The sequence below is a fragment of the Ranitomeya variabilis genome, chromosome 3 (assembly GCF_051348905.1).
Source record: "Ranitomeya variabilis isolate aRanVar5 chromosome 3, aRanVar5.hap1, whole genome shotgun sequence".
Lineage (NCBI taxonomy): Eukaryota > Metazoa > Chordata > Amphibia > Anura > Dendrobatidae > Ranitomeya > Ranitomeya variabilis.
Genome location: NC_135234.1, coordinates 651,142,627 through 651,165,652, shown reverse-complemented (window position 1 = coordinate 651,165,652; position 23,026 = coordinate 651,142,627). Strand labels below are relative to the sequence as shown.

At 41.6% G+C, this 23,026-nt stretch overlaps 1 protein-coding gene across 1 annotated transcript in view; it reads right to left on the bottom strand.

Annotated features, from left to right (window-relative positions):
• The window catches only part of GLI1 (GLI family zinc finger 1), a 232,099-nt gene extending 209,362 nt beyond the window's left edge, over positions 1-22,737 (bottom strand). Inside the window, exon 1 of the mRNA XM_077297728.1 lies at positions 22,171-22,737. The gene's annotated coding sequence lies outside the window, so the exon portion shown is untranslated. The remainder of the gene's footprint in view (positions 1-22,170) is intronic.
• Between the last annotated feature and the right edge of the window lie 289 nt (positions 22,738-23,026).

Below are 23,026 nucleotides of genomic sequence, written 5' to 3'. Positions count from 1 at the left end.
CATTGTCATGTTGAAAGACCCAGCCACATTTCATCTTCAATGCCCTTGCTGATGGAAGGAGGTTTGCACTCAAAATCTCACGATACATGGCCCCATTCATTCTTTCATGTACCCGGATCAGTCGTCCTGGCCCCTTTGCAGAGAAACAGCCCCAAAGCATGATGTTTCCACCACCATGCTTTACAGTAGGTATAGTGTTTGATGGATGCAACTCAGTATTCTTTTTCCTCCAAACACGACAAGTTGTGTTTCTACCAAACAGTTCCAGTTTGGTTTCATCAGACCATAGGACATTCTCCCAAAACTCCTCTGGATCATCCAAATGCTCTCTAGCAAACTTCAGACGGGCCCGGACATGTACTGGCTTAAGCAGTGGGACACGTCTGGCACTGCAGGATCTGAGTCCATGGTGGCGTAGTGTGTTACTTATGGTAGGCCTTGTTACATTGGTCCCAGCTCTCTGCAGTTCATTCACTAGGTCCCCCCGCGTGGTTCTGGGATTTTTGCTCACCGTTCTTGTGATCGTTCTGACCCCACGGGGTGGGATTTTGCGTGGAGCCCCAGATCGAGGGAGATTATCAGTGGTCTTGTATGTCTTCCATTTTCTAATTATTGCTCCCACAGTTGATTTCTTCACACCAAGCTGGTTGGCTATTGATGATTCAGTCTTCCCAGCCTGGTGCAGGGCTACAATTTTGTTTCTGGTGTCCTTTAACAGCTCTTTGGTCTTCACCATAGTGGAGTTTGGAGTCATACTGTTTGAGAGTGTGCACAGGTGTCTTTTTATACTGATAACAAGTTTAAACAGGTGCCATTACTACAGGTAATGAGTGGAGGAAAGAGGAGACTCTTAAAGAAGAAGTTACAGGTCTGTGAGAGCCAGAAATCTTGATTGTTTGTTTCTGACCAAATACTTATTTTCCACCATAATATGCAAATAAAATGATAAAAAAACAGTCAATGTGATTTTCTGGATTTTTTTTTCTCAGTTTGTCTCCCATAGTTGAGGTCTACCTATGATGTAAATTACAGATGCCTCTCATCTTTTTAAGTGGTGGAACTTGCACTATTGCTGACTGACTAAATACTTTTTTGCCCCACTGTATGTATGTACGGTATATGTATGTTCGGTGTATGTATGTTTGGTATGTGAATGTGTATATGTACGGTACTGTATATGTGTGTGTATCTGTGTGTGTATGTAAGGTATATGTATGTATGGTATATGTGTGTGTATCTGTGTGTGTATGCACGTTATAAGTATGTATAGTATATGTGTGTAGGTATGTACGGTACATGTATGTACAGTGTATGTGTGATCAATCGGATCGTGGATAACTTGCTGGTCACTGGGGATTCGACCACTGGGCCCACTAGAGATTCCGAGAACAGGGGTCTACAGTCTCTTCCTAGATGGAGTAGATGCTTGGCCTCTGCTCTATTCATTATCTATAGAGCTGCTGAGCACTGCACTTGGCTATTTCCCCCAGTTCCATAGACAATGAATAGAGCAGATACCAAGTGATACAGATAATACCAGACATAATGTAATTTATTATATACATGGTTGGACTCAGTCGGTTCCAGCAGTTATCACATAAGCACGAGGATGCGCTTTGCACACTTGCTGTCATGTGCCAACTAGAGTGTCAGCCGCGTCTGCAGTGTTCTATTCACTTACATAGCGGACTCTAGTTATCACCTGACTGGAACCAACAGGTCCGAATGCTAACATATATATATATATATATATATATATATATATATATATATATATATATATTTATTACACACACACTTACAGTATATAAGCTCCATCTCAGTGAAAAAATATAAATTTATAGATTTTTCAGACGTGTGGAGGCCCAAATAGAACTTTTGCTATGGGGCCCTGTGATTGCTATGTACACGCTGTGAGATAGCGCTCCCTGAGTGCGTTAGGGGACACTCGTTTGGCAACGGGATTAAAGCACTCATGCACGGTTTCTCACAAAAACAGTCTATTCCCGTTTATTTGGACTCATAAACCATGTCACAAACAGTTCATTATATATATTCACGGAACACAATAACCACCGACAGTCTGTTCCAATGGCAGATACTTCTCTGACCATAACCCCCATTATCTGGAGTTACCTTACAGGAGCTCCTTCTCCACACACTGACTCCTGTCAGTCCTGGTTCCCAGGGAAGCTGCCTCACTGGGATCACCATCCTTGTGAACAGGGCACTTCAGATAGTCCAGACCAGCAGAAGAAATGGGAGCTTCCCCAACCCAGTCACAGACTCTGCACATATGGCCTCTCTGTGTATTTTTCAGGAAGACCAGTCCCAGGAACTTCCAACACACATGCCTTCAGTCCATGGCCTCACCATGTGCTTCCAGGAATCCAGTCCACTCCAGGACATTCCAACACACAGGCCATCCAGGACCTCACACTCTGACCATTCAGGTCCATACACTCTGAACATGTGACCCAAACCCTGGTCACATTATGTACCTGTAACCACCCCCATAGGTGGGAGGTGTGTGGTTAGTCAGTCCCACCCAGCTCTCCAACTAACCCTGTAAGCCCCTCTTATAACAAAACAAACACTTGTGGAACTACAAGTCCCAGAGCAACAACATTTTGGGCTTACAGCGCAGAGGACAACCTCTGTCTCTGTGACACATACCAGCCATTCACAATGATACCAGTCACTGTATCACAGCACCTACTTACAAGGCAGTAATAATGAGGGCTATCTGGCTTGTTTCTCGGAGTCCGAGGCTCCAGGGATCCCATTGTCAGATCTCCCACATCATAAGAAGAGTACGGGCAGGGAGGGGGCCCAAACACATCACTTGCACAGGGGCCTCAAGCTGCCAGTGTCCGCCCCTGTGCATACCGTATACCTGACAGCCATTTATTTTAGACCAAACAACCCCTTGAAATGGAAAAATGTATCGATTTGTTTTTATAATCAATTCTATAGACATCACTATATTGGTTTGTCCATATCGGCCAAATGGTTTGATCATTAAATAGATTATTGCGGTTGGAAAAGAACATCATGCTGTTGAGTTAAGAATTTATAGGATCTCCCAGTGCTTTCCTTGTAAAAACAAGACAATTCATATAAAAAAAAACCCCTGTGGGCAAAGTCATGACAGGCGTTTACTGTATATATGAAAAGGATCAGCTCTTCAACACATGGGTCAGCGGAGAGGAGCCACGGCAAAGAGCCACTTAATCACTTGCCTTTAAAAAGCGATAACTTTACTGCAAAAGTATATAAGAAAGCAAGTCAACAAAGAGCATAAGAGAAAGCTGCTTCCCTTGTTGGTACTGAGTGTTTGTTGAAGGACTTAGCTCTTAGTGCCTGCAATACAAACACAAACACAGCACTCACAGGGCGAAGTGAAAGTTTCCTCTAAAATAACCTCTCACAGGACTGTTCTGCTATGACATAGCTAAGGATACAAGTAGACGATGTCTCCTCTTCAATGGTTTCAAAAAGATAAAAAGGTGACCAGTGTTTGAATATCAGTTTTCCAAACCCAAGAAGAATTACTTCAATAAAATGGCAAAACAATTTATAACGATGTCACAGCAGATGCTTTACTAACTGAAGAACCCTATTTGGTTGTCATGTAGTGAATATGTGAGCAAATTTAATTTGGACCCAATTATGGCATAAAATGCCATATAAAATGTTGAGCATCCATGGCCCTAGATCACATGGTATTGTGGATCGGTACATTTTTAAGGCTATATAATATGTTGTCTTTCCCAAGAAAGGGTTAGAGACACCTGACCTCTCTTCACTTGTGATGGGAATTTGCAAGAAGGGAAGAGAAAAGAGATGAAGAACAATGCATTATTTTACTAGGGGGAGAAAGAACTGCTAAAGAACAATACAACCAATTAACATAACAGGTCAATGGAGAGATCTTAGACACTGTATGGGGAGATTCTTCTCTCAGTGCCATATACATGGTGACAATTGGAACAGCTGAGTACACAAAGTATATATAACGTGGGACACTATTTCTAACAAGCTGATAATCTATAGGGAAGTGTCGCTTGTAGGAAACATTAAAAAGATGATACTAATTATGACATGACTATGCAAACAGTTTTTTTCCTACTACCACCAAGTAGCCTGAGGGTCATTTTGCTCTTCTTTTCCTATAGGATATAGGGACAAATGAGAACCAGCATTTTTTTTTGTAGGTTTACTAGGTCACAAAACAGCTTTGAGGTGTCCTACAGAGGTTGTCTCATTAAGGTTATAGATCAGCTGAATTCTCAGGAGCCCAGATTGGGCAAATACTGTATATACTTGAGTATAAGCCGACCCAAGTATAAGCCGAGACCCCTAATTTTGCCACAAAAGACTGGGAAAACTTAATGACTCGAGTATAAGGATAAGAGGGGGGGGGGGGGGGTAAATGCAGCAGCTACTGGTAAATTTCAAAAATAAAAACAGATACCAATAAAAGTAAAATTGATTGAGACATCAGTAGGTTGTAGTAGTTGTTTTTGAATATCCATATTGAATCAAGAGCCCCATGTAATACTCCATACAGTTCATGATGGGCCCCATACAAAATACGCCCCATATAATGCTCCATACAGTTTATGTTGGACCCCATAAGATGCTCCATATTAAAATATGCCCTATACAATGCTGCATAAAGGTTAATAATGGCCCCATAAGATGTGCCATAGAAACATGTGCCCCATATAATGCTGCACAAAGGTTGATGGCCCCATAAAATGCTCCACAGATTATTCACCATAAGATGCACCATAGATTATACCCCATAAAATGCTCCATAGATTATGCCCCATAAGATGCTCCATAGATTATGCCCCATACAATGCGACATAAAGGTTGATGGCCCCATAAGATGCTCCATAGATTATGCCCCATACAATGCTGTATAAAGGTTGATGGCCCCATAAAATTTTCCATAGATTATGCCCCATATGCTGTTGCTGCGATTAAAAAAAAATAAAAATCACATACTCACCTCTCGTCGCTCAGGCCCCCGGCACTTGCGATATTCACCTCTCCTCGTTCCACTGCCGGGCGCCGCTCCGTCTTCCGCGTCCTCCGCGGTGACTGTTCAGGCAGAGGGCGGCGCACACACTAACTACATAATCGCGCCCTCTGACCTGAACAGTCACAGCCAGAGGATGCGGAAGATGGAGCGGCGCCCAGCGGTGGAATGGGGAGAGGTGAATATCGCGCAATGCTCACCCTCCCCCGTTATACTCACCTGCTTCCGGCACAGTCCCTGCTTATCAGTGACAGATGGTTTCCTGCAGCTTGTTCCGATGCTCAGCTGTCACATCGTACTGCTCATTAAAGTAATGAATATGCATCCATATTCAATACTTTAATGAGTGGTACTACGTGACCGCTGAACACAGGAAGAGCTGCCCAGAGATCATCAGAGATGCAGAGACGCACCAGGAGCAGGTAAGTATGATTTGACAGCTGCCGCTCCCCCTCCCCCGCTGACCCCCTGGGACAACGACTTGAGTATAAACCGAGAGGGGCACTTTCAGCCCCAAAAAAAGGCTGAAAATCTCAGCTTATACTCGAGTATATACGGTACTTTAATGACCTTGAAGCATTTGTAGCATCTGTAAAAGTATTAAATTGTACCTGAATATTTCCTGCTTTTGCGATTTAGATTATAGCTTTCATGCAGTCTGCTAAGCTTCTTCTAAACGATTATATTCCACCAGACTATCGGTTAACATCATATCAAGTTTAGTCAAGCACAACATTATTGCATAGTGACAGACCATAGACTGGCGTTCAACAGGTCTATAACTGGCTGTTTTGGCCATCTCTTAATTTGCCTCCAGAGGTTGTTTTCTGAAACTTTAAAGTGACCTTGTCCCAACCTTTCTCAGCTTAGTCTAGTCATCCCAGGAATGCCTTGTGCTCCCTGGGCAGAATCCATCCTGTCTAAAGTATCCATGATGGCAATCGGTATTCCAGAACCTCCCATCAGCTAATACAATGACTTCTAATCACAATTAACTACTTGACACCTTTTCTTAAGGCATAACATGAAGTCATACTGAAATTGGGTTAATGCTGGAATGTCATGGGTGGGATACTCACTAATTGGCAGGAGCAAGCGTCCTAATGTAACCTTTTCTTATGTGTCTGATGAATGTAGAGAAACAATAGCCCCCCAGGGTAGGACTTTCCATGCATGTGAATAGGTGTACAAATGGTCTCAGGTGTAGAGCAACAAGTGCCTAGATAGTTCCGATTATTTTTTTTAAGATTTCCTTTTTAAGTGGGCTTCCTAAATGTGTGACATGAGAATCAGGTAACATGGAAATACACCATGGATTTCTAAACTAACCCTATATCCTCTCTACATATGCCCAATAGTCATTACCAACATTCCGACTAAATATAGTAGGTCTTCTGGTTTACAGCACCTTGGTCGTGGACTTTAATATAAGTGATGTTTAGTAATATAATAAATATATAGGGGTAAAACTGGTTAAACTGTTTATAGAGCTGATGTCTGACATTTATCTCTACAAACCTGTGGCTTGGATAAGTGCCGATTTATTACTCATTTACTGTTTTGAGAACAGAAGCATCAGGCAGGTTGAAATTCAACAGCCCGGTCTTTCTTATGGGTAAAGTCAGGTCACCCCTATACAAATTAGACAGTCAGCCAGTCCCTTTAAATTGGCTGGTTTGGCTGACCTTAAAGTGATGCCCCATAAATAACATTCATAACAAATCCACAAGTTAAGTGATAAATGTATCACCTATTAGGACCCTCACCAATCATGGGAACAGGGGTCCCTTGTACTCCATTTGAATGAAGCTGTAGTGATTAGCACACTAACACTCCATTCAGTGTATGTGCTAATGATGGAGAAAGACAAGGGTTGTACTGTTTCTTAGATAGGTTAGGGTCGCAGAGGTGTGCCCATCAATGACTACACATATCACCTATCCTTTGGATTGGTGATGGTGAGAAATGTCTTTTGTTGACCAACCCCTTAAATATAATGTACATGGTTGTTTTGACAGATCAGTACATTTATGCACTAATTATTTCACATATCTTCACACGTCTTCCTATCTAAAAAACATATTAGTCAATTATAAAAACATATTAACGTTACTTGTACTACATTTTATCTATGAGATAAAATGGATGATTGTTGAACAGAATTCTCATAGACAAGTTGTCTCTTCTTTAGGGAAACGGTTCCATGTTTGGGAAACATTATACCTGTACCATTTGTAGGGAGGCATAATTGTCGATAAATGGACTCCTCCTGCCAGAAATAAAGTGACAGGATAACAAAAACCAAGACAACTTGTCCAAACGTCTCCTATTTCAATGTTCTTCTTGTCAGAACAAAAGCCTTACAAGTTAAAGTAAATTGGTGTTATGGTATTGTGGTCACACAATAAAGACCAAGCCGGGATCACACTTATATTTGGATAATTTGGATAATTATTTCTGATCACTTCAAATATTAGAATTGTCCCAATGCGTATAAAATAAAAAATGTGTATATTTGCAGATAGTCCTAACTACAAAATTTCCTACCATATTTGGTCTATAACGCTTATTCAGACCTAAGGTCACAGACGACAAAATAACCTGTTTAGTCTCCACCTAAAGGTACCGTCACATTAAGCGACGCTGCAGCGATATAGACAACGATGCCGATCGCTGCAGCGTCGCTGTTTCGTCGTTGTGTGGTCGCTGGAGAGCTGTCACACAGACAGCTCTCCAGCGACCAACGATGCCGAAGTCCCCGGGTAACCAGGATAAACATCGGGTTACTAAGTGCAGGGCCGCGCTTAGTAACTCGATGTTTACCCTGGTTACCAGTGTAAATGTAAAAAAAAACAAACACTACATACTTACATTCCGGTGTGTGTCGCGTCCCCCGGCATCCGCTTCCCTGCACTGTGTAAGCGCCGGCCCTAAAGCAGAGCGGTGACGTCACCGCTGTGCTTTGCTTTATGGCCGGCACTGACAGTCAGTGCAGGAAGCTCTGAGCAGCAGCGCGTAACCCTGTGGACGCCGGGGGACATGACATACATCAGAAGGTGAGTATGTAGTGTTTTTTTTTTTACTTTTACAGTGGTAACCAGGGTAAATATCGGGTTACTAAGCGCGGCCCTGCGCTTAGTAACCCAATATTTACCCTGGTTACCATTGTAAAACATTGCTGGCTGTTATGGTTCTCAATGGCAAGAGAACATAGCCCAGCAAACATAAGAACTAGCTCTTGGAAGGATGGAAACTAAACTGACCATGAACTAAACCTGCCACACAACTAACAGTAGCCGGGTAGCGTAGCCTGCGTTTTATCCCTAGACGCCCAGCGCCGGCCGGAGGACTAACTAATCCTGGCAGAGGAAAATATAGTCCTGGCTCACCTCTAGAGAAATTTCCCCGAAAGGCAGACAGAGGCCCCCACAAATATTGGCGGTGATTTTAGATGAAATGACAAACGTAGTATGAAAAATAGGTTTAGCAAAATTGAGGTCCGCTTACTAGATAGCAGGAAGACAGAAAGTGCACTTTCATGGTCAGCTGAAAACCCTATCAAAATACCATCCTGAAATTACTTTAAGACTCTAGTATTAACTCATAACATCAGAGTGGCAATTTCAGATCACAAGAGCTTTCCAGACACAGAAATGAAACTACAGCTGTGAACTGGAACAAAATGCAAAAACAAACAAGGACTAAGTCCAACTTAGCTGGGAGTTGTCTAGCAGCAGGAACATGCACATAAAGGATTCTGATTACAATGTTGACCGGCATGGAAGTGACAGAGGAGCAAGGCTAAATAGCGACTCCCACATCCTGATGGAAACAGGTGAACAGAGAGGATGATGCACACCAGTTCAATTCCACCAGTGGCCACCGGGGGAGCCCAAAATCCAATTTCACAACAGTACCCCCCCCTCAAGGAGGGGGCACCGAACCCTCACCAGAACCACCAGGGCGATCAGGATGAGCCCTATGAAAGGCACGGACCAAATCGGAGGCATGAACATCAGAGGCAGTCACCCAAGAATTATCCTCCTGACCGTATCCCTTCCATTTGACCAGATACTGGAGTTTCCGTCTGGAAACACGGGAGTCCAAGATTTTTTCCACAACGTACTCCAACTCGCCCTCAACCAACACCGGAGCAGGAGGCTCAACGGAAGGCACAACCGGTACCTCATACCTGCGCAATAATGACCGATGAAAAACATTATGAATAGAAAAAGATGCAGGGAGGTCCAAACGGAAGGACACAGGGTTAAGAATCTCCAATATCTTGTACGGGCCGATGAACCGAGGCTTAAACTTGGGAGAAGAAACCCTCATAGGGACAAAACGAGAAGACAACCACACCAAGTCCCCAACACAAAGCCGAGGACCAACCCGACGCCGGCGGTTGGCAAAAAGCTGAGTCTTCTCCTGGGACAACTTCAAATTGTCCACTACCTGCCCCCAAATCTGATGCAACCTCTCCACCACAGCATCCACTCCAGGACAATCCGAAGATTCCACCTGACCAGAAGAAAATCGAGGATGAAACCCCGAATTACAGAAAAAGGGAGACACCAAGGTGGCAGAACTGGCCCGATTATTGAGGGCAAACTCCGCTAAAGGCAAAAAAGCAACCCAATCATCCTGATCTGCAGACACAAAACACCTCAAATATGTCTCCAAGGTCTGATTCGTCCGCTCGGTCTGGCCATTAGTCTGAGGATGGAAAGCAGACGAGAAAGACAAATCTATGCCCATCCTAGCACAGAATGCTCGCCAAAATCTAGACACGAATTGGGTACCTCTGTCAGAAACGATATTCTCCGGAATACCATGCAAACGGACCACATTTTGAAAAAACAGAGGAACCAACTCGGAAGAAGAAGGCAACTTAGGCAGGGGAACCAAATGGACCATCTTAGAGAAACGATCACACACCACCCAGATGACAGACATCTTCTGAGAAACAGGAAGATCCGAAATAAAATCCATCGAGATGTGCGTCCAGGGCCTCTTCGGGATAGGCAAGGGCAACAACAATCCACTAGCCCGAGAACAACAAGGCTTGGCCCGAGCACAAACGTCACAAGACTGCACGAAGCCTCGCACATCTCGAGACAGGGAAGGCCACCAGAAGGACCTTGCCACCAAATCCCTGGTACCAAAGATTCCAGGATGACCTGCCAACGCAGAAGAATGAACCTCAGAAATGACTTTACTGGTCCAATCATCAGGAACAAACAGTCTACCAGGTGGGCAACGATCAGGTCTATCCGCCTGAAACTCCTGCAAGGCCCGCCGCAGGTCTGGAGAAACGGCAGACAATATCACTCCATCCTTAAGGATACCTGTAGGTTCAGAATTACCAGGGGAGTCAGGCTCAAAACTCCTAGAAAGGGCATCCGCCTTAACATTCTTAGAACCCGGCAGGTAGGACACCACAAAATTAAACCGAGAGAAAAACAACGACCAGCGCGCCTGTCTAGGATTCAGGTGTCTGGCGGACTCAAGATAAATTAGATTTTTGTGGTCAGTCAATACCACCACCTGATGTCTAGCCCCCTCAAGCCAATGACGCCACTCCTCAAAAGCCCACTTCATGGCCAAAAGCTCCCGATTCCCAACATCATAATTCCGCTCGGCGGGCGAAAATTTACGCGAGAAAAAAGCACAAGGTCTCATCACGGAGCAATCGGAACTTCTCTGCGACAAAACCGCCCCAGCTCCGATTTCAGAAGCGTCGACCTCAACCTGAAAAGGAAGAGCAACATCAGGCTGACGCAACACAGGGGCGGAAGAAAAGCGGCGCTTAAGCTCCCGAAAGGCCTCCACAGCAGCAGGGGACCAATCAGCAACATCAGCACCCTTCTTAGTCAAATCAGTCAATGGTTTAACAACATCAGAAAAACCAGCAATAAATCGACGATAAAAGTTAGCAAAGCCCAAAAATTTCTGAAGACTCTTAAGAGAAGAGGGTTGCGTCCAATCACAAATAGCCTGAACCTTGACAGGATCCATCTCGATGGAAGAGGGGGAAAAATATATCCCAAAAAGGAAATCTTTTGAACCCCAAAAACGCACTTAGAACCCTTCACACACAAGGAATTAGACCGCAAAACCTGAAAAACCCTCCTGACCTGCTGGACATGAGAGTCCCAGTCATCCGAAAAAATCAAAATATCATCCAGATACACAATCATAAATTTATCCAAATAATCACGGAAAATGTCATGCATAAAGGACTGAAAGACTGAAGGGGCATTTGAAAGACCAAAAGGCATCACCAAATACTCAAAGTGGCCCTCGGGCGTATTAAATGCGGTTTTCCACTCATCCCCCTGCTTAATTCGCACCAAATTATACGCCCCACGAAGATCTATCTTAGAGAACCACTTGGCCCCCTTTATGCGAGCAAACAAATCAGTCAGCAGTGGCAACGGATATTGATATTTAACCGTGATTTTATTCAAAAGCCGATAATCAATGCACGGCCTCAAAGAGCCATCTTTCTTAGCCACAAAGAAAAAACCGGCTCCTAAGGGAGATGACGAAGGACGAATATGTCCCTTTTCCAAGGACTCCTTTATATATTCTCGCATAGCAGCATGTTCAGGCACAGACAGATTAAATAAACGACCCTTAGGGTATTTACTACCCGGAATCAAATCTATGGCACAATCGCACTCCCGGTGCGGAGGTAATGAACCAAGCTTAGGTTCTTCAAAAACGTCACGATATTCAGTCAAGAATTCAGGAATCTCAGAGGGAATAGATGATGAAATGGAAACCACAGGTATATCCCCATGCGTCCCCTTACATCCCCAGCTTAACACAGACATAGCTTTCCAGTCAAGGACTGGGTTATGAGATTGCAGCCATGGCAATCCAAGCACCAACACATCATGTAGGTTATACAGCACAAGAAAGCGAATAATCTCCTGGTGATCCGGATTAATCCGCATAGTTACTTGTGTCCAGTATTGTGGTTTATTGCTAGCCAATGGGGTGGAGTCAATCCCCTTCAGGGGTATAGGAGTTTCAAGAGGCTCCAAATCATACCCACAGCGTTTGGCAAAGGACCAATCCATAAGACTCAAAGCGGCGCCAGAGTCGACATAGGCATCCGCGGTAATAGATGATAAAGAACAAATCAGGGTCACAGATAGAATAAACTTAGACTGTAAAGTGCCAATTGAAACAGACTTATCAAGCTTCTTAGTACGCTTAGAGCATGCTGATATAACATGAGTTGAATCACCGCAATAGAAGCACAACCCATTTTTTCGTCTAAAATTCTGCCGTTCACTTCTGGACAGAATTCTATCACATTGCATATTCTCTGGCGTCTTCTCAGTAGACACCGCCAAATGGTGCACAGGTTTGCGCTCCCGCAGACGCCTATCGATCTGGATAGCCATTGTCATGGACTCATTCAGACCCGCAGGCACAGGGAACCCCACCATAACATCCTTAATGGCATCAGAGAGACCCTCTCTGAAATTCGCCGCCAGGGCGCACTCATTCCACTGAGTAAGCACAGCCCATTTAGGAATTTCTGGCAGTATATTTCAGCTTCGTCTTGCCCCTGAGATAGGGACATCAAGGCCTTTTCCGCCTGAAGTTCTAACTGAGGTTCCTCATAAAGCAACCCCAAGGCCAGAAAAAACGCATCCACATTGAGCAACGCAGGATCCCCTGGAGCCAATGCAAAAGCCCAATCCTGAGGGTCGCCCCGGAGCAAAGAAATCACAATCCTGACCTGCTGAGCAGGATCTCCAGCAGAGCGAGATTTCAGGGACAAAAACAACTTGCAATTATTTTTGAAATTTTGAAAGCAAGATCTATTCCCCGAGAAAAATTCAGGCAAAGGAATTCTAGGTTCAGATATAGCAGACTTGCAAGAGATTCAATTACAAGCACACTCAGAACTGAGAAAAAAAAAAAAAAAAAAAAATCTTCAGCAGACTTCTCTTTTCTCTCCTTTCTCTGTCAATTAATTTAACCCTTTTAGGCCGGTCAAACTGTTATGGTTCTCAATGGCAAGAGAACATAGCCCAGCAAACATAAGAACTAGCTCTTGGAAGGATGGAAACTAAACTGACCATGAACTAAACCTGCCGCACAACTAACAGTAGCCGGGTAGCGTAGCCTGCGTTTTATCCCTAGACGCCCAGCGCCGGCCGGAGGACTAACTAATCCTGGCAGAGGAAAATATAGTCCTGGCTCACCTCTAGAGAAATTTCCCCGAAAGGCAGACAGAGGCCCCCACAAATATTGGCGGTGATTTTAGATGAAATGACAAACGTAGTATGAAAAATAGGTTTAGCAAAATTGAGGTCCGCTTACTAGATAGCAGGAAGACAGAAAGGGCACTTTCATGGTCAGCTGAAAACCCTATCAAAATACCATCCTGAAATTACTTTAAGACTCTAGTATTAACTCATAACATCAGAGTGGCAATTTCAGATCACAAGAGCTTTCCAGACACAGAAACGAAACTACAGCTGTGAACTGGAACAAAATGCAAAAACAAACAAGGACTAAGTCCAACTTAGCTGGGAGTTGTCTAGCAGCAGGAACATGCACAGAAAGGATTCTGATTACAATGTTGACCGGCATGGAAGTGACAGAGGAGCAAGGCTAAATAGCGACTCCCACATCCTGATGGAAACAGGTGAACAGAGAGGATGATGCACACCAGTTCAATTCCACCAGTGGCCACCGGGGGAGCCCAAAATCCAGTTTCACAACAGCTGGCATCGTTGCTTTTGCTGACACAACGATACACGCCGATCTGACGACCAAATAAAGTTATTAGTGGTCTATGTTAGTGGACATATATATTTATATATCAAAGAAGGAAAGGTATCCAGCAACAAATCCAACGGTGAAAATTAATTAAAAAAAAAATCTTTAATCAATCTGAACTATGATTAAGAACCAGTCGGTTTGAAACGCGTAAGGCCATGAGTTTCCCGGGTTACTTGCCTTTTTTCTAAATCAATAGTTTTATACCATAATTTTATCCATGTTATACATTAAAGATTTTTGTTTTTAATTAATTTTTCACCGATGGATCTGTTGCTGGATACCTTTCCTTCCTTGATACTGCTTGTTTGCTGCTAACACGAACTTCTTTCTGTGCACGACCATTGGATTCTACTGCGGTGAGCTGGATTTTTTTCTACATATAAAGTATATTTATATAGTATGTTATATTATTATTATATCTCACCTTTTTAATGCTATATATCTTGCATTTTACATTTTTCAAGAATTTAATACTATTTGTACCATAATTATACTCATACCTGATGCTTTTGTCAAGAACTTTCTTTTGTGTAATTGTCACCCCCAAGTTTTGAATGCAGATCTTTTTATATTTGTCAATAAAAGTGTATTTATAGATTATTCTCCTGTGATTATTCACTTGTTTATAGGTTTGCTAAGTACACATTATCCATTAATATGCATGCCTCTAATACGGTCCATGTGCATCATGGATCCTAAGTTGCATTGTCTATTAGTCAAATTTAGTGGGTTTTTTTACACCTGAAAGTAGAACTTCACTCTATGTAAAAGTACACTTGGAAGGAGTTTATGAATAAATAAAATTAAAAACTCCGGCTCCTAATTAGAAAATATATCTTACCTAATTTAAAGATGTTCTACAAGAGAGAACGTAGAGTTGATCCATTCTGCAAGTGACTCCTCGAAACTGTTCTTTTTATAACCTGTGGCTCTTCTAAATTGCTGTATTACATAATAATTATTCATATTTCAAATATGACACGTTGACCATGATATTTCATAGAAAACTTCAGCAAGCTGGCTAGAGAGGAAACCACTGGACTGAACATTGTAATTGACATATTACTAACAAACCGATGATTACAATAAACGTGAGAATGTCCTTATCTGACGTACTTTTTGCCTTTACCCTAAAACGTTAATCACAACACACAAATATATATTTTTTTTTTTACCAGAAGAGGGAAAGAGTAATCTAACAAATACTTTGAGAATGTTTGTAAGACCAGACAGGGTTCAAAAATCTGAAACGACTTTGTCTGCGGTGTAACGCAACTCAGAATCTCCCACTTCACAGGCAACTGGTCTAACCACAAGGCCACCAGACCTTCTACTTTAATGCTGCTGCCATTTTACTTCTAAACGTGGTTCGGAGACTGCCGCCTATGTTTGTTTATGTTTGGAATTTGGGCATATTTCCTGCAAATGCTAAAAAAAATAAGATTCTGGGTTAACTCTATGTAGATCACCTGATGCAGCTACTGTAACATTCAGAGGATTGGACGAATAGTCAGCTCTCTGGTTGAGATCAATGCCTTCAGCCACTACTTCCTCTCATGGTGTTTGCATACAGCACTCCGTAAGTGTCTTACAAACATGTGCTGCACAACTGTTGACAGAACAAACAGTATTGTCTAAGGACCTGTCAATATTAGCTCTTTTTATTAACTATTTTTGTATTCTGTAGGCTACTAGATTTTTTTATCCTAAATTAACCAAAATCTGATGATAAGGGCTTCCACTTGTAACAGTTTCACTAATATCAGACACACCGCCAGGCCTTTTTATTGTACCTACATAATAATCTAATAATAATCTTTATTTTTATATAGCGCTAACATATTCCACAGCGCTTTACAGGTTGCACACATTATCATCGCTGTCCCCGATGGAGCTCACAATCTAAATTCCCTATCAGTATGTCTTTGGAATGTGGGAGGAAACTGGAGTACCCGGAGGAAACCCACGCAAACACGTAGAGAACATACAAACTCTTTGCAGATGTTGTTCCAGGTGGGATTAGAACCCTGGACTCCAGCGCTGCAAGGCTGCTGTGCTAACCACTGAGCCGTGATCACTGCCATCTATATAATTGGATATTCAGCCAGGAATTGTATATATGCCAGTTCCCAATTTGCAGAACTCTTTTGAGTATTTTGTTGTGTGCCTTCACATTCTAGTTCTTGAATATTAATGTTTAAGTACTAATAATATAGAACATCAACAAATTGCTTGGCACAATTAACAGAATTGTCCCCATTTTGGAATATGGATAGTGGGGTTGCCCTAGTTGGGCTAGCTTGTGCTACAAACATTTTCCCATACAAGGCCAGCCATATGATATGAGTGCGTATAGAGCGCTACAATCAGCTATTATCTTTGTTTTTCATTCTAGTTATCTATATGGAATATATTGTTATTAACTACAGAGCACATGTGGTTTAATCAATATAGTAAAGGGTTCTTTACTGTTACTGTAGACATGTTAGCCATGTCCAGTACGACATCATATAAAGGACTAACTGTTTATGTTATGATTAATGGTATTGAGAATTATACTGAATTTCGAGCGGACGTGTCGGCTCTCCTGATCTGCCTCTTTTAGTAACTACTTGTATTCTGTATTGTGATTCTGAAGCTTCTTTTCTCGGAGCGCTGCACTGTTCTGTTCCTGTGTTTTTCCTCTTAGAAATGTATTACTAAACTGACCACTGTGAGTTACCATTCCCCTTGTGAAAGGGACATGCTCACATACAATGTGTCTCTAAAAGCTTTGATTGGATAGTAGTTAGACTCTGTAGGGACTCACCCCCAGTTGGTAACACCCAGTTGACAATTTATTCATACTTTTCGAACACAGAGGAAAGGCACCAAGAAACTATTCTCCAGAATGATGATATTATGTTATGCACAAATATTTAATAAAATACACATCATGAAAGCTGACAGATCGTTTTCATGGTAGGAAAATAAGGTTTTAATTAAGCTAAGGAAAGTAATATATGGGTTCAGGTCTATCTATCTATCTATGTATCTATCTATCTATCTATCTATCTATCTATCTATCTATCTATCTATCTATCTATCTATCTCTATCCCTCCATCTATTTATCCATCGAGCCATCCATTACTATCTATTCAATCTTTGCACTTTTTCTATGTTAGGAATTCAATTACTGGATATTATGTATGGAAACTGTAGCCCAGATTCATCAATGTTTGTGCTCTTTTTTGTATAAAATGTATTTTAGCCAATTGTTATGGCTTTTGCACCATTTTTATGCTATTTCTTTCAATTAGGGTTGAGCGAAACGGATCGGTCATTTTCATAAGTCGCCGACTTTTGGCAAAGTCGGCGTCTCATGAAACCCGACCCGATCCCAGCGTGGGGTCGGCCATGCGGTACGCGATCTTGGCGCCAAAGTCGCGTTTTGAATGACGCCTTCCCCGCCATTTTTTCAGCCAATTAATTGTGGGCAGCGTGATGACATAGGTTCCGGACCGGTTTCTGCGGCGTCATAGAGCCATATTACCGTTTGGGCTGCAGTGATTTCCGGAGTCAAATACAATATATGCACGGAGGAGAGAGAGAGAGAGAGAGAGAGAGAGACTTGCATTGGGTTTCGTGTTCCGGGACCGGAACCCGACTTTACAGTAGAATCGGCCGATTTCACACGATCCGACTTTTGAGAAGGTCGGGTTTCACAAAACCCAACTCGATCCTAAAAAAGCAAAAGTCGCTCAACCCTACTTTCAATCTTTGTCATTTTTGGGGGTTTACTTAACAATGTGATACTGTTCATTATCCAGATGTTATTGACTAAGTCATTATTTGCAACTTTTTTTGTCACAGAATGTTTGCCCAGTTGTACTCTAGCACCCTAGCGGAGTGCAAAACCGCTCTAATCTTTTCTCATGCAGTTGGAGACAAATGTACAACAAATTAAAGCTTACTGAAAGGAACGGGCAACATTTTACACAAAAAAGGCAAAAACAAACCAACTTTAAATTTGTTCTGAATTCATGAAACATCTTGCGTCATTTAGATTAATTTGGTGCAAAGTCCAACAGGGAAGACAGAAAGACAAGGCAGAAAAATAACTTCCTAAAATCTGGGTCCTATTTGCAAACATGGAAAATTCAACTGTTGTGCATTGGGCCTTGTGCAAGAAGTGAAAACTGACTGCTGGAACCTAGGACTTCATGATCATATTTGAAGCTTCTCGAATAGTGATCCTGATCTGCCCAATTAGATTCATCGGTGGCTGCAAAGACAAATACTGCAAAATGGTGCATGATTATTGTAAGCCATGTAAGGTCTCGTTCACACATCTATGAGAAAAATGGTACCGGTGTCATCCGTATTTTGGATCAGTGTGTCAAGTGTTTGGGCCGCGTGTTTGTTTTTATCATCAATGTGTCTTTAGTATTTTCAACAAATGGATAAATAAATTACAAAGCTTCTCGTATACTTTGCAATGTTAGTTAAGGACCTCACACGGACACCATCAGTGTGCTGTGTGTGTTTTTCATGAACACCTAGACTTGTATTGGTCCTTGTAATCCGTGCTACCGGAAAAAGAGACATGTCTCCATGAATTCTACATGGACATGGGAAAAACACGAATAGCACCATAAATTGTAATGGGTACGTGTGGTATCAGTAAAGAAATGGGATACAACATGCATGTGCAAAACAGACGTCTAACAGTTTTTTACTTTACTCTGACACTCATAGACGATGTCATAATGTCCAACAAGTCCATGTGTTCATATCTGCAAAAATGTCTATGTAAAAACTCACATTACATCCATGAATGCGATAAAGAAGATGCTGCCAGCTTACAAGGCGGACTCAGCTTCTCTTAAACTTCATAAAAACTCTTAATTATTCTGGACGCTTAACAGCCAACGAACACAATTAGCCCATTGCAAGAACCGCTTTTAATTTCTGCATATGTTTAATATAAAAATAGTTTTGAGTTGGAATTTGATTTTGCAACCAAGCCTTCTCATCCCATGTGTATTAGAAAAAAAAATCTGCAGTTAGTTTTAATACTCAGATACAATCCATGTACTGTGTAGGGTTTGGCTTACATTTTAATAGGGCTTCAATACATTAAGAAAACCCCATTATTCAGGCGATGCATTATATTATATATTCTTGTAAATGGCTTTTGTTTCAATGTATTTTTATAATACCTAATCTTACCAAGACCTCATAGAAGGGAACACTTTAGCATCACATAAGAGTGTGGTTTCAGGGGGTTAACAGGGCCTCCCACTGTGATACAAGGGGACATTTTGGCCCCTTTAAGGCTCCAAAGCCCAAGAGGGACTGATTGCTTTGCGCACCATACAGTTATGCTACATATAAGGATACATTTGACCAATGTTATGGTATTGTAAAAACCTGAAACGTGAAGGTGCCATCGGTTACATGCCGTGTCCCCAGTCATATAGACAAAATTGGATTATTATGTAATGGTTGCTATAACTCATCTGGCAGGAACATGTACAGTTCTGAGAAATCCGCTTCATATGTGAAGCATAGAACGTCTACACACAACGGTTAATAAACAAGCCCGTCCTAATGGATCCGGCGTGTGTATCTGATGCACGCTCTGTTTAGGCCTATTGCTGAACTGTAAACATAGGGAAACAGTAGAGCAGCAGGCGCAAAATGGGAATCAAAGCAAATAATCCTAAAAAAGGCAATCACAGCGATGAGTGCACAGAAAAAAAAGCTTCCACTGAAGTCGGGGTCAAATTATGCTGTTGTGTTTAGAAACTACCATCATTTTATTGCTGTATGAACTCTGGTTAGTCAGCGACAGGACTATATACAATATTATACATCTTTACGTTTTAGTGGATCAGCTAACAAATCAGGGTATAGAGCAGAAAAGACATATATGTACAGGCGAGCCGACTCAACACTTAGGGCAAAATTCTGCTGCAAATCCTGATGTGTTGTCAGGAAAAACGCAGCGTAAAGTCCGTACTATTTTGTTGCATTTTATGCGTTTCATGCATTTTTGGTGCAGATGTTTCCCCACTCATTAGTACTGCTGAAAGAATTGACATGCTGCAGGTCTAAATCTGCAATGATAAAAAGCTCAATACTTTTTGTGAATATTTGAAAACTGCTATTTTGCTCTTTCTTTAGCAAAATTAAGTGTACTTTAACTGTGATCTTCCAATTTCATTAGATTAAAATAGGTTGGGCTTAAGGAGCTTTCGACCAACACAGGTCTTCTAATTGCTATAAGGGTCTCCATATGAACAGAGCAACTCATCTACAAAATATGGGCCCTCTTTAATCTTTCAACAATTGTTCGAACAGTCGTAAGTCAGAAAGGCTGAAAAACAGAACCCCGGACATCCAAAAAGGCATTAGTATCCCAAAACCTGACTAGTGGAAGTAATGAAGAGGTTGCCAAGTGGTCCTTCTCTGCCTCCGCCATCTATCAGAATAGTGACGCACTTTGGAGGGAAAGCGTGCTAAGCATTGTTAACCCCTCAAGAACCCTCTTAATGCCGGCCTTTCAACTTCAGATAAGTTAAGGATTATGAGAACACGGTGACGAGAAACTTTGCTTAGTCAAATACTCAAAAGTAAAAGTACATAAAAAAACAGGACTAGTGACCAAAAAATGAAGAAGATGGATGACTGGTGGCAGGGTAGTAGACACAGATGAATTTATCATTTAACTCTTTCATGTTACTTACTGTAGTTGGATAACTTTTCTATATTGAAATAACTTAATGGGTTTACCTGCATCCCTGCGTAATGTGACGAACAAGAAAACATGAAATCTTTTTGGCCTTTGTCCAAAGACTGATTCAACGGTATTTATACACCGCTACGACAACAGTCTGTGCCGCACTCTTTGCATCATATATTGCGGTTTAGAAGTAGAAAGATGGCTTCCTGCAATATTGATTTGTAAGTACAAAGAGCGTAAAGTGAGGGTCCCAAAGTGTGAAAGTGAAAGAATCCTAAAGGGAGACATTGTACATTTTATTGGATACTGCTGTTATAGACCGCGCTTGCTATTTATTCTGACAGCCCTGCTAAGGAGGCTGCAGAATTATATCATTAGGCCTGTAATTGCACATAGCAGACCCCCCTGTAAGACAACAGGTGACATTTTACTAGCCAACACCGCCACTGGCAATTCCAAATTTACAGCGTTCTCGCCAGCCCTCAAAAGAAAACCAGCCATCAGCGTGCATCAAGGAAGTGGAGGCTAATTGTATAATGAAGTGCAGGCAACCTACAGTATACAGTCATTGATGTGTAGATTATAGACAGACATAGATTGAAAAAATAAACCTAAGAAATTAGGGTGCAAAGCCTCCCTGGCAAATACCAAACCATCCAGATGAAAAGAAAACTGGAGGCAGCACAGACAGATAGATAGATAATAGATAGATAGATAATAAATATATAGATAAATAGATAGATAGATATAGATAGATAGATAATAAATAGATAGATAGGAGATAGATGAAATAGAGGATAGATAGATAGATGATAAGACCGATAGATAATAGACAGATAGATAGATAATAGATAGATACAGTAGATAGATAATAGATATATAGATAAATAGATAGATAATAGATAGATAGATCGATAGATAGCTACCGTAGATAGATATAGATAGATAATAAATAGATAGGAGATAGATGAAATAGAGGATAGATAGATGATAAGACCAATAGATAGATAGATAGATAATAGATAGATAGATGAAATAGAGGATAGATAGGTGATAAGACAGATAGATAATAGATAAATAATAGATAGATAGATAGATAGATAGATAGATAGATAAAAATGAAAAGCAGGCATCACTCCCAAATTATACAAAGAAAAAGTGGAAAGATAGTTATTGCATGAAACCATTAAACCGGTAACATTCTTTTTATTGATTTTACATTTCACTATGTATTATATTAGTATTGAAAAGACAGATGTGGCAGAACTGATTTTGTCATGTAAATAGGTCGCATTATTGTAACCCTTATCTCTAAGTTCTGACGTCACACCGAAGAAGCAGTTCTGAGATCTCTTCAGCTCTGCTACATCTGCACACAAGGACTTAGGGTCTCACTACACGCCAGTCCCCTCACTGTACGCCATGTGCCTGGTGCGCTGGCCTCTCTCACCGCTCTATAACTGTGTAATAATGACATTTTGGGGCAGCTAGTATACTGCACTGAGTGTTGCTTTACCCCATAACTCTCATTATATTTGGAACTCTATAGTCAGTTAATACCCCCCTAAGTTCTTTCCATACCTGACAATTAGCACACCGTAATAAGCTCCAAAACAATCCAGCTGGCGCTTTATTACTTGCTGCCCAATTCTTCTTTACATGGAGATAAATGTCCCATAAAAATCCACGCTTTCCAAGAGTTGAGAAAAGTGTCAAATCCTGGGGATAAGTAAAAAAAAAAAGTACCAAAAAAAGATGTAATAATCTTCTAATTCATTATTGCAATTGTTCAAAACATCCCTTTCTTTCGGGGATTTTAACCCTTTGAGACGGAGCGAGTTTTTGTCAAAGTTTGTGCTTGTTTTGTCCTCTGGCTGTAATTATAAATATTTCATTCTCACAGGAGGACCACCCTGAAGCAAGGAAGGAGTGATCTGATTTCCATGAAATCTGCCTCCTCCATAAGTCTGGAAGTGAAGCAGTAACTTTTCCTGCAGTTTAAGGGTCCTGCTGTTGTTTAGCTGGAAAAGGTGGCTGGGTTTGTCTTCTTTTTTGCCTCTTTTGCTCAGTTTTTAAGGCTATGTTGAAGGCTGAGCAGTCAGACTAGGCACTGTGTGTGGTTGGGATGGGGAGACCCAGAGGATTCTCAGCTCTCAGCATGCTGTCTGTGGTTACTTGGGCTGGAAGGAAGATGTGGCATGGATAACATGTGGGATGCGGACTGGAATGCTCTAAAGTGAGGGGGAGGAGGAAGGCCCATTCAATCCGCCACATTCCAGTGGGAGAAGCACAGACAAAAACAAGGCACTGAAAAGTATACATGATAACCTTTCTCAAAACCCCGCCTGACATTTCATCATTATCTAGACTCATTAGAGTTGGGATTATTACTATGGTTAATGCAATTTTCATATTAAATACACATATTTCTAATGCA